Below are 10,944 nucleotides of genomic sequence, written 5' to 3'. Positions count from 1 at the left end.
AAAAGCTCTATGACTCAGTGAGTAGAAGCGCTGGTGATAGGGACTCAGTGAGTAAAAGCTCTATGACTCAGTGAGTAGAAGCGCTGGTGATAGGGACTCAGTGAGTAAAAGCTCTATAACTCAGTAATAGCACTGGTGGTAGGGACAGTGTCAGTGAGTAAAAGCGCTGGTGGTAGGGACTCGGTGAGTTATAGCACTGGTGGTAGGGACTCAGTGAGTAAAAGCTCTATGACTCAGTGAGTAGAAGCGCTGCTGGTAGGGACTGTTTGTTTGTTTTTGAGGGTTTTACGGCGCTTGCAACACATCAAGGTCATATCAGCGCCAGTAAAAAGGAAGAAATGGGATAGTAAAAAGTTATAGAATTCAATTAAAGCACCCAAGAAAAGGTAAGACAAAGGGGAATTTGTTCAAATGGGAAACAGATGTAGATTCCAAGAGCACACCATCAAAGTACTTAAAGTCTCATCCAGACACAAGCACAGGTCCCGACTAAGAGGAATACACTCAAATGTTAACAAATCAAATATAATATGTAAATAAAACATAATACAGTACATAACAGAGAGATGATTTACAATGAAAAAAATATCATCTCCCAAAACTAACTATACATTCGACTGCTTCCCTCTCAGCCAGGACCAGGACAAAACCAAGTAATCTCATTCCAAGACAAAGACAGAAAGCATGTTGGAAAACAGATATAAGGGGATAGAAGACATAGTATGAACCCCCCTGCCCACTATGGGAGGTCAGGAACCCCGCTCAGGTGGTAGGGACTGGGTGAGTAATAGCGCTGGTGGTAGGGACTGGGTGAGTAAAAGCGCTGGTAGGAATTCAGTGGTGTCACTGATTTTATGACATTAGAATATAAAGAGATTTACAACTACAATCGGACTAATGATTTTACAAAAGGTCCCACAAAAGTATATCTTTAAATTATTAAACAAGTCTGTTGATTAAATTAAATTATAATTTTATTTTAAAAGATCAAGAAAATGTCAAATAAAAATGAAAGTTTTGACAACCAAAATGTACCTATTCCGTAACATATAAAGACACACAAACAAATCTTGTCTTCTTGCTCCTCTGTAATCTTGACACAGCATTGCTCTGATTTTTCGTGAAGATGTGTAGCATAAACACTACTTCACTCTATACCGATCACGACCCAACAAGTATTGAGAACAACCATGCTTCTCAAATTTGTTTTACATACAGGACTTTGCACTATCCTTTGAATCTGGATAGAGACTTGACCGACTCAATTGTTAACGGGCATCTTTTTACTATCACACTCTTTTATTGGGATGTGATATTACGACTTATAATGTCCCTTTTTATTTCGTCACTGACCGACCACCTTTGAAATTTTGATATTCTACAACACAGTGTTTGGTCTCCTGTGTTATATTTGTTTTATTCTGTACCGACCTGTATAACACAGTTTCGGCCTTCTCTGTGTTATATTTTTATTGGGACATATAGTAACAGATTTGCCTTCTCTGTACTATGAATTGGTCACCCGTTCACGGACTGACACAGTACAGTAGCCTGCACTATGCCTTGTTATCTTCCGGCCCCAAACGTACTTCACACAATCAACCCTGCATTATGTGAAGGATAGCTAGTGACGTTTGGCGACTGAGAGACGTTGTCATTACAAGATAGCATAGCAACAGGTTTGAAAAATACCAACTTGTGGTTGCCTAAAGCTAATATCCCATTGAGACTTAAGCTCGTTCTACAGTAACGTGACAGCCCCCACCCACGTTAAAAATTTACTTTTTTGGTGTTTATTACATGAAAATAAATTTTACAAATGGACAATGAGTAAAGGTATTAAGGGAATTCTGTATGAGATTTCCTGTGTAGAGTCACATTTGAAAAATTTCGCAGTCTAACTGTCTCTGTTATCTGGAGTCCCTGTCTGGTCAGTCTGTGTGTCCATAACGTCTGTGGTCTCTCTGTCTGGTCAGTTTGTGTGTCCATAACGTCTGTGGTCTCTCTGTCTGGTCAGTTTGTGTGTCCATAACGTCTGTGGTCTCTGTCTGGTCAGTCTGTGTGTCCATAACTTCTGTGGTCTCTGTCTGGGCAGAGTGTGTATTTATAATGTCTGTGGTCTCTGGTCAGTACGTGCATTTACAATGTCTGGTGTCTCTGAAAAGTCAGAAAGAGGGTTAGAATGGGGATTTGTCTGTATTAAGTCAGTCATGTCGACAATGTCAAAGTCTTTATCTTCAGAGACAAGAGTCAAAAATTGTTCCAACTGGGAGATTCTTTGCAGAAACTGATGTTCTACCATAACTTGAAACAAGCTATTGATCCTGTTTGTCACTGAAGATACAATTCGATACAGCCCTTCCTGTGTATTTGTCACACGTCATACTGGTACAATGTCAGTTTCAGGTTGGTCGTGGATTTCCAGTCTTTCGCCCGCCATGACCCTCATCATCTATGCACATAATATTCACAAGTGGATACAAATATCGATTTACTTTGTATGTTGCATCCATAACAAACACATCACAAAAAACACTCAAATCACGCCTCATTCTTCCCGTTACTTAAAACAAATACTCAAAACCACCATCCTCATTCACACTGAACTTTGTTACACCTCCTTCCTCCTCTATCTCTCTCAGTAATTCCTGTACCGTCTCACCGTCCGTCCTGTCAATATCAGTCTTGAACAATCTCCGCTGCAAATCTTCGACATCTTTAGGCAATATATTTTATCCTTGGCTTGATTGAATGTATTGCCTAAGTTGGGTTGTGGACACCTTTGTTTGAGCCATAGCCTTCACTGTCTCATTCACGAGGGGCAGGCGATTCTCCGGATAAAGTGAGGATGGCTAAATGTAAAAAGAAAAAAGATTAAAAGTACAAAATTGTATGCAATAGCAGCTAACAAAACAAAAAAAAAGCATCTTTTTTTTATTGACAATTTAAAGACAAAAATCTGCATATAAACCCATAATGCACGAGTTGTGTTTGTCACTCTAAAATACTTGACTGAACTAAAATGCAACAGGCGCTCATCAAATTCAAGGGTTAAATGAATGACTGCAGAATTCCCAAAAAACGTCGCTTCATTGTCTTTGTAACATTTTCATGGCATACAAAAACGCAATAGAGTGGTCACCATTTATAATTAGTCCTCAGAAATCAAGCACTTATAACTGCATCGTACTCATAGTCAAAGTCAAATTTTATTTTGAAAAGTCTATGGACAACCATCAAATCTTAAAATTCCTTATCTGGAACAAAAAATAAACAAAGACAAAAAAAAAAAGACCCAAAAAATAATACCACCACCTAGATCTGCTTATATTGTCTTACAGGACTTAATAGCGCTTACAACACTATAAAAAGGATGATGATGTGGTGACTGATTCAATAGGGAACAGTAGATTTCACGAGCACCTCAAAGATGTACCAATTTTGACATTACCTCAAAGTCTCACCGAGACACAAGCAAAGGATCCTGCTAAAACATTTACATAATGCAATAATATTCAAAACCTATAACTATAACAGTACATAACAGAGAGATGATTTACAGTATAAAAAATCATCTCAAGAAGAAAGGTACTGTATTTGACTGTCTGCCTCCCAACTAAAGACCCCCGCAAGAACCAGGAAAAAAATGAGCAATCTTAATCCATAACAAAGACAGGGAGCAACATGGAACTATATATTACACTCAATAGTGGGAGGGGGGAGGGACAATTAAGTACTGAAAATATAAAGTAACAAGAAAAGAAAAAATAATACATATTTATAAAAAAAATTGAGTCTAATTGCGACTAAAATAGAATTTGCGATTAATTGCTGTCAAGTGTAAAATTTTCGGCAGTGAAAAACTGCAGGGACAAAATGTCGATGGAAAATAAGTATAAAATGAATGAGTCTTACCAATTTATCGCATGGGTGATTTTCATGGTTGTGATTAGCCCCTGTAACCCTCAGAAGCCAGTATTAATTTCAGAGTCCTGCATGGTAAGAAAAACTTTTTATTACAAAATAATAAAATTATCCACAACATAGTATGATAAAATATTAATAGCGTTGTCACTTGCATAACTCAATTGTGAAGGATTTCAACATGCAGATTATAGAGCAATTGAAAATAAATCTTAAGACATTCAATAATAATACTAATCCAGCGCAATCAGATTTTTTGAACAAATCAAGTCTTTCACTTTTTAAAACTGTTCTGGTAATAGTTAACTATTGTCTTGCTGCATTACATCGTGCAGCCCGCCCACTGAAGACTGTAAATGAGCTGCAGATAGGCACACATTGCCTCTTCCTCTGGATGTTTTAAAATTCAGAATCAGTTTGATTGCTTTATTAAAATTGTCTTGGCAATCAAGATAGAAAAGCTGATGGTGATAATTTACTTCCGAGTTATTCTGAAATATTATAACCTTGTGCATATAATATTTTCATTTTTTTTTAAATATGTAAAAGTAAAAAAACACCTCCTGCCCCCGTCCAAAAACAACCTCCTACCTCTGGTTAGGGCGAACTCCTTTGCTTGAAGTCAATTGCTTTTTGCCCTGCTTGCATTCATAGACACAAAAGTCATAAATTAGCCAACTTTCCTCAGGGTGATATGATGGAAGCTGAAAAACACGGAATAATATAAAAGATCATAACATAAATACCTAAATATTAAGTTTAAAAATTGCAATATTTTCTCCAACTGAGACAAAGGTGTTACAGTTCAGTACGTTAGAGGAATAAGAAAGTAAGTCGAGAGTTTTCTCGAAGAACTTAAATTTGTGACGTGGTACTCAAATCAGGGACTAGGTCAAAAGCTGAATGGAATGGCACAAATGGAAACCCAAAGGTATGTTGTTTTCAATATTTAAAGTCAATAAAAATTCAAATTCTGTGCATTCTAATATTAGGCAAACAACTACAGACCACACTAAATTGAATTGTATTAAGTAAAAGGATCTTGTCACATTCAATCAAGCTGTCATTTGAGAAAAATTACTTCATTATAAATTGAAGTTCAGATCGCATGTTTGAAGCCGTATTAGGAAAATTCATGTATCTGTGTATAAGCCAAGTTTCATCAAAATCACAGTGGCAACGAGTGTCTAATATTTGCCACCAGATACACTCGTAAAATTTGAGTGTAGGCCTATTTAGCAAAATCATATATTAGGAATGGTTTATACTACATCATAAAGTAGCGCATGCCCGTCATCATCCTGCATCTTTTTTATATATATATATAAATATTAAAAAAGAATTGAGCTTTCATAAGCCGCAATATCCACCAAACATGCTCAAAGCACTTTACAAAGGATCCATGACTAGCAGCAACACGTAAGAAGTAGAACGTTAGGCGATGTTTTTCTTCTGACAGACAACGCTCTTAGCGGATAGGAAATCATACACATGAGTACAGTGAGAGAATGTGAGTCCTTGACGAGGCTCGACCCCAGGACCTTCCAATCCGGAAGTGAGTGCCACACAGCCGCATATATCTTGGCTGTTCTTGAGAATTTGCCAAACACCTACAAACTAATTAGTAAAAAGAGGGGAGATGGGCAGAAATAGACAGACAGATACACACTCAGAGAGAGAGAGAGAGGGAGAGAGAGAGAGAGAGAGAGAGAGAGAGAGAGAGAGAGAATAATATCAGTTGCCTGTGGTGTCAGTCCATTTAGGAGTGAGGTGGCGGAATAAGTAGTCTAGCACTAGTACTTGGGTAGTAGTAGTAAGTAGTAAATAGGGGAGGTCTTCTGCACGTTCCTTGAGCTAAGGAAAGTATTCCTTCAACTAACCTTAAAATAAAAAATAAAACCTTGTACATTTCCAACACTTGGACCTGCACTATGACCTATAACTAAAACTAACAGACAAAAAAAAACCCCGCTAAGACTCCTCTCCAGTACCTTTCAATATTTCAAATTGAATTATAATGGCTGCGGAAAACTAAAACAATGGTCATATAAGGAAATTTACAAATCAATCAAGTTGTTCTACAGGTTTTAAAATGAAAATATGAAGTAACAAGATATCACTCTAATATAGTGACACCTAACTAACACTAGACATCACACCAGCAGCAATGCTGAGCGGAGTAATTTTACTTTTTTCACTCGCAACCAAGTTGCCACATTGGATTTTCTTTCTTTACTTTTTTTTTAGTGTTCTGCTAATGTGCAATCTACATTTAAAATAAAAAGTGGCATCTTTCATTTCTTCTAATTCTTAACAGACACGATTATGTCCACTTCACATCTCAACAACAGGGACAATTTTTTTCACTTCTTGAGGCAGTTTTTTCTTACTTCTTTATTGATTTGTTTATAAGTTCTATTGTTCTTCTTTTATTATAATTTCATTGTCAATATCATTTTCATCAGCATACTTTTACAGTACTTTTACCATGTTATTCTTACGCTCTTACAGTTACAGTACAGCAGAGCGATACCTAACGCAGACCTTTAAAGTGCTACTAAATTTGAAAAATTAAAATAAAACGTTTGACAAAAGATCCACAGTTCAAAAGCTAAAACAATTATAAAGTGAAACTACCTCGAGGCTCGAGGAACATCGGGGTAAGGTCTCCCGCCCATACTGGGCACTGTGGGACTGGAAGTCTAGAGAGCTGCGCCGGTGGAACCCGTGATTTAGTTTCTTAAACGGTTCCGATCATTCAGGAGAGGCGTAGTACCTATCTAGTTGTAGTTATTAGTAGAAGAAGAAGAAGAAGGAGCATGTTCAGGTTCAAGTTCAACCCTCTTAGTTTAGTAGGCACTTGCAAGAATTTTTCAAAATAGTGGCTATGGGTATTAATTTAGCGTAGAAAAATAAAGGGAAGTGAAACATTAACTAGAGTGAAAAATTATCGCTCTGTCTCAACTGGTTAAAAAGTTATGACCGTTTCTGTGGTGGAAAAAATCTATATAGATAGCTTAATATAGGCACTTGCAAGAATTTTTCAAAATAGTGATATCGGTATTAATTTAGCGTAGAAAAATAAAGGGGAGTGAAACATTTACTAAAGTGAAAAAATTATCGCTCTATCTCAACTAGTTCAAAAGTTATGACCTTTTATGTGGTGAAAAATCTCTATAGAAGCTTATAGGAAAATATGTGACCAAAACACAGCAACCTAATGGATAATCAAGTATAATTCAGAAACGGCTTCAGATACAACTTTGAATTTTTTACATGTGGTAATTCAACATCTCTGTAATATATTGCAAACAGAAAAATAATTATTTATTGAGAGAGAAAAGTATAGTTTAGAGCTGAATCAGCTGAAATCAAGGAAAAATAGATCACGACATGCAAATGAATGACCTATTGGAATTTTGGAAAAGTCGACAATTAAATATTTATTCACATGTAGATAGACCAAATACACCACTGAATCGGCGTCATTTAGTTATTCACTTTGAACTTTTCAAAATTAAAATAGACCTCATAAAAGCAGAGATATGGACTGATAAATGTTTGAGGTGGTGTATTAGTGTTTAAAATGATCGAAAATAGGTGATTTTAAAAACTTCCGCTCCCCCGTTCCCCTAAATTGGACAGACGTCCGTCAAAGGATGAAAAACGTCAAAATCAACAGTGAAAAATCAATCGGAAAAAAAAAGAAGAGAATTGTAAATTATAAAATGAATGCATGGACATGAAAACGCCAATTAATTAAATAATTTAAAACAAAAATAACTTCCATAAATGGAATATATTGTAAGATATAAAGATGTAAAGTTTTGATGTGGATTGACGAAGTTATCTCTCAAACGCAGCAGACGACAGGAAGTGAATCAGTATAAGAAAATGGCAGCTTCTGTAAACAATCGAGGCCAATTACTGTTTTTTGGGAAGCTCTAACTTTTGAGTGCAAACATATTTTGCTCTGAAATTTTTAGAGAAGCTACTTTAATATGTATCTCAGAAGGACTTGATTTTATTAAGAAGGACCATCTCTGGTTTAAAAGTTATAAGCGTTTAAACACATATACTCTCTTTACACAAAGATTTCTCAAAATCATGATATAAAAATATAATAATATTAGCATCATTGTATGTAGAATTTTATGCCCTTTCCAATGATATATAATACATGCCATTTCATTCCACTGAGAAAGAAGAATGAACATTTTAAAATCACTCCTAAATTTTTTCCCCTCAAAAACGGAAACAGAAATCCTCGCCTGTTTTCAACTCGCGAGAGCTACTTCTTGCAAGTGCCTACTTAATAGGAAAAAATGTGACCAAAGCACAGCATCCCAATGGATAATTCAGAAACAGCTTCAGATACAACTTTGAAATTTTTACATGTGGTAAATCAACATCTCTGTAATACATTGCAAACAGAAAATGAATTATTTATTGAGAAAGAAAAGTATAGTTTAGAGCTGAGACAGCTGAAATCAAGGAAAAATAGATCACGACATACAAATGAATGATTGAATGACCCATTGGAATTTTGGAAAAGTCAATAATAAAATATTTATTCACATGAAGATAGACCAAATACACCACTGAATCGGCGTCATTTAGTTGTTCACTTTGAACTTTTCAAAATGAAAATAGACCTCATAAAAGCAAAGATATGAACTGACAAATGTTTGAGGTGGTGTACTCTTCTTAGTTGATAGAGTTAGAGTGAGAATGACGAGAAATGAGTTGCCACTTAATTAAGGAAAAAAATTGTCGTATCAAGTTTACTTACCTTCTTTGTTGACTTTTAAATAAAAAGTACATTATTCTCATTTTCGAATGTTTTCAAATTGGAGAAAAGATGAGAATGTCTCGTTTACCGAGAGGGCCATTTTTTTTGCTTCACACTCAGGGTTGCCAGATTATTTTTCAACAAAATGCCAGGGGAAGACTCAAAAAATGCCAAAACACTCAAAAAGATGCCAAAGTCTGTTGACTCCCACCCCCACTAAGAAAACTACTCACTTTTGATAGACAATTTACTATCATATCCTGGTGGCTTGCGTGTTTTCTTTTCTTTTTCTTTTATTTATTTTTTTTTTTTTGTTTTTTTTTTTTTTGAATTATACTAAATTTCCTGTTGGGGTAATTATTTACCTACTGACTACTAAGTGGAGTGCTAAACCACTACACCACGGTTGGATTTTAAGAATGAAAAAGAAATGTGAAGATGTTTGTTTTTACGCGTTTAGAAATAATTAAGAAAAGGTGTCATTTGAAGTATAATATACAAGAAAAGAAAATGCCAAATGAAAATGCCAAATGCCAAATGATTTTTCTAATGCCAAACGGTTTTCAAAAATGCCAGATTTTTGGAATCTGGCATTTAAAATGCCAAACTGGCAACCCTGTTCACACTTCTCCAGGGTTGCCAGATTATTTTTCAACAAAATGCCAGGGGAAGACTCAAAAAATGCCAAAACACTCCAAAAAATGCCAAAGTCTGTTGACTCCCACCCCCACTAAGAAAACTACTCACTTTTGATAGACAATTTACTATCATATCCTGGTGGCTTGCGTGTTTTCTTTTCTTTTTCTTTTTTTTTTTAATTATACTAAATTTCCTGTTGGGGTAATTTTTTACCTACTGACTACTAAGTGAAGTGCTAAACCACTACACCACGGTTGGATTTTAAGAATGAAAAAGAAATACATTAACATGAAAGGTAAATACGTAAACAGTTAAATAATTATTGACAATTAAGAAAACTTACTGTTTCGTGTTTCTTATGATGTTTTTTGTTGAATCTGGTTCAAGTGCAGAGTCCAAAGAAGTTATAGAGAAAAAAATTAGAAACAATATCCATCACAGTTTTAATAGCAAAGTTTTGCGATGTGAAGAGATTTGTTTTTACGCGTTTAGAAATAATTAAGAAAAGGTGTCATTTGAAGTATAATATACAAGAAAAGAAAATGCCAAATGAAAATGCCAAATGCCAAATGATTTTTCTAATGCCAAACGGTTTTCAAAAATGCCAGATTTTTGGAATCTGGCATTTAAAATGCCAAACTGGCAACCCTGCACTTCTCAAAGAAAGACCGCGAAAAGTGGAGGCTGGTCCTTGAAAGCTCACAAATGCAACTTTAAACGCATAAGAGTGCTGGGAGTAGGTAGCTACAAATAGGTAAAGGAGCGGTGGTTTGCAACTTTAAACACATAAGAGTTCTGGGAGTACAAATAGTGAAAAGCGGTAGTTTTCGCTATTTGTAGTGGTAGTACAAATAACCACTTCGATTTTGAATTGCTTAACTTTCGACAGGTTAGGTATCCGTGAAAAGAATTTGGGTTTAACTCAGGGTAAATGTCGTTTTTTTTATGGAGACTAAAAATTCTCTAAACAATTGTAATAGGACAAATTACATTGTCCCCGATGTTTTTAAAAAGGTTGGATAATAATGTCAAATAGCTGATTATGAGAAGGAAAATCTAGCCTGGCACACAAACACACAGATACACGCCTACAGACAGACACACACACACACACATCACACATACACACACACACACACACACACACTCACCTTATATAAGCTTTAATTAGACATTAAAATATCAAAGATAAGCTTTACTCTTCATTAGACTTAAACAATAGAGATAAAATAAGTACAATCAACCCACTTTGCTCAGAGAATAAAAGTTTGCACTCAAAGTTAGTGAGCAAAGCAGACTGAGGTGTTCCGAGTTCAGACCAAAAAAAATTTGCTGTCAGGTTAGAATATTGGTGGTAAAAATAGTAGAACCTTATGAATGGTTATAATGTGTCTTATGATCAACGACAACAACTCTCTCTCTCTCTCTCTCTCTCTCTCTCTCTCTCTCTCTCTCTCTCTCTCTCTCTCCCTCCCTCCCTCCCTCCCTCTCTCTCTCTCTCTCTCTCTCTCTCTCCCCCCCCCCTCTCTCTCTCTCCCTCTCTCTCTCTCTCTCTCTCTCTCTCTCTCTCCTCTCTCCCCCCTCTCTCT

The 10,944-nt window shown here is 35.8% G+C and overlaps 2 long non-coding RNA genes across 5 annotated transcripts in view; one reads left to right on the top strand and one right to left on the bottom strand.

Annotated features, from left to right (window-relative positions):
- LOC144972298 (uncharacterized) overlaps window positions 1–10,944 on the top strand; it is a 175,832-nt gene that overhangs the window by 22,992 nt on the left and 141,896 nt on the right. The window lies entirely within an intron of this gene.
- Window positions 957–9,281, bottom strand: LOC144972295 (uncharacterized). Of its 4 annotated transcripts, none has more exons than XR_013645333.1 (4): window positions 8,717–9,281; window positions 4,516–4,628; window positions 3,916–3,992; window positions 957–2,852 (listed from the first exon to the last, which is right to left on the bottom strand). It is a non-coding gene; the product is annotated as an uncharacterized LOC144972295 (long non-coding RNA). The 4 variants fall into 4 exon arrangements; XR_013645335.1 differs by lacking the exon at window positions 8,717–9,281 and adding an exon at window positions 6,562–7,870; XR_013645334.1 differs by lacking the exon at window positions 8,717–9,281 and adding an exon at window positions 5,916–6,569.

The sequence above is a fragment of the Berghia stephanieae genome, chromosome 5 (genome assembly GCF_034508935.2).
Source record: "Berghia stephanieae isolate SIO BIC M18660-M18661 chromosome 5, UCSD_Bste_1.3, whole genome shotgun sequence".
Taxonomy (NCBI): Eukaryota; Metazoa; Mollusca; class Gastropoda; order Nudibranchia; family Aeolidiidae; genus Berghia; species Berghia stephanieae.
The sequence above is the reverse complement of the archived record's forward strand: the minus strand, read 5'-3'. Positions and strand labels throughout refer to the sequence as shown.